Source organism: Acyrthosiphon pisum, chromosome X, assembly GCF_005508785.2.
Source record: "Acyrthosiphon pisum isolate AL4f chromosome X, pea_aphid_22Mar2018_4r6ur, whole genome shotgun sequence".
Taxonomy (NCBI): Eukaryota; Metazoa; Arthropoda; class Insecta; order Hemiptera; family Aphididae; genus Acyrthosiphon; species Acyrthosiphon pisum.
The window spans coordinates 39,706,470-39,708,463 of record NC_042493.1 but is presented as its reverse complement, the minus strand read 5'-3'; positions in this window follow the sequence as shown (position 1 = coordinate 39,708,463).

Here is a 1,994-nt window from a genome sequence, read left to right as displayed (position 1 = left end):
GTAAGGCTTCCCCCTTACCACTGTCAGTACAATCCAATAGAACTAATTTGGGCCCAAGTTAAAGGCAGAGTGGCTGAAAAAAATTCAACATTCAAAATTGCAGATGTCGAGACACTTGTGCATAAAGAGATCGATGCAGTAACTCCGGACGATTGGGCCAAATGTGGAGAACATTGCGTCAAGATTCAGGAGGAGGACTTTGTCAAGGCGGGACTAAGGGATGAGATATTAGAACCAATAATATTGACCATTAATCCTGACGAAAGCAGTTCAAGTGAAGATGAAGACGACAATGAAGACTAGATTATTTCAATTCGGAAATATATTTTTTTTTTACGTAAATATCATTATAATAATTTTAAGTTTCATTACCTAGTTATTAGTTTTTTAATGTACATATATATGTATTTATATATGTGTAATTGTGTAAACAATTAAAATATTAATATTATTACTTGTTAGCGCATGTGATAAATAAATAATGAATTTTGCGTACAGAAATATTAAATGTTTAGTTTTTATTACAACTCCCGCGCTTTTAAAATTATTTTACGCGGGAATGTAGACTTGGAATCACTGCCGAAAATTTGCCACCAGGCGCACGACGGTCACCCGCCTAGTTTCGCTGGCCGTACTATAGAACATATTATTATAACAATTTAAACAGTAACTTTGATTGGTTATTTAACAATTTAATTGTTATACTTAGGTACATATTGTGATATTTGTACCTATGTGCTATGTGCATACACGTAAATAACTATTCTAAACATCTTCTTACAAACTAATAAGTTTTGTTTTTAAATATTGAGTGAGAAAACTATTTTATTTTATTAGGTACTATATACTTTAAACTATTGTTATATGTTTTAATAGTTAAACATTTAATGCATTTTGTTTTTGAATATTGAGTGAGAAAACCATTTTATTTTATTATTATATATTTCAAACTGTTTTATATATTTGAAAACTTAAAAGCTATGAATTTTGTTTTTAAATCTGGCGCGCTGGCCGCTCGCAGGTCAAAACCGGTCTGTTATCGGCGGTCCGCGCTTCGCCTGTCTTTGCATTATTTTTATATACGAGTAACCTATTATGTTCATATTATTATTTACGTGAAATAAAACAAAATAAAATTATGCTCGATATATTAGAATGCCCGCGGGGAAATTAGAATTATAAAAAATTCTAAAAAATAAACTATTTAACTTAGATAAATATTTTTAGCATCAAAATTTTTCTTATAATCAGATTCACAAATTGGCTATTTTGAATTTGTCCAAAAAAATTTAAATACAATTTTAAATTTAAATTTTCAGTACTAAAAAATAAACATAATGTTTGCGCACCGTCACGGAGCTATTGAACCTTTGGTCGTTAGCTGGCCGTACGACACTTGCGGCGGGTATGTGCAAGCTGAAGTGACTTGTGTGTGTAAGAAGAGTAAGGTAACCTAACAACTTACAATACTATTAAATAAGCGAACACGAATTGAAGGTGTGCACTGGTGGCACTGAACAACTGTATTGTTACAAGGTAGAAAATAGTCAAAACAATAGTGTTATAAACGGGGGGTATGATCATACCGTACAATGACCTACTGACGGGGAATGGCGATGTACAAACATATACTAGGTAAACAATAACAAAATAAATCTTATCTGCCGGCGGTGGTGGTGACAATGGCCTGGACTGATAACAGCTGACCCCTGGACACGACGATGACAACACTGGTACCAACTGACAGCAACACGATGGGAACGGTGCACCGTTCGAACGCACCGGCGATGACGGAATTGGCACACTTGACTGGTGCGACGCTCGCGGCGTAACGGCGTACCACCGGGTGCAGTGGAAACTTACGGGAAAAACCCGAATTCGGCCGATCGCGACCCACGATGGATCAGCGAAAGGGGACGCACTTAACGACGCGATAAGCGTACACGGTATTACGCACGACGCGATCGCCGATTATTCACGCGTACTGGTGATGG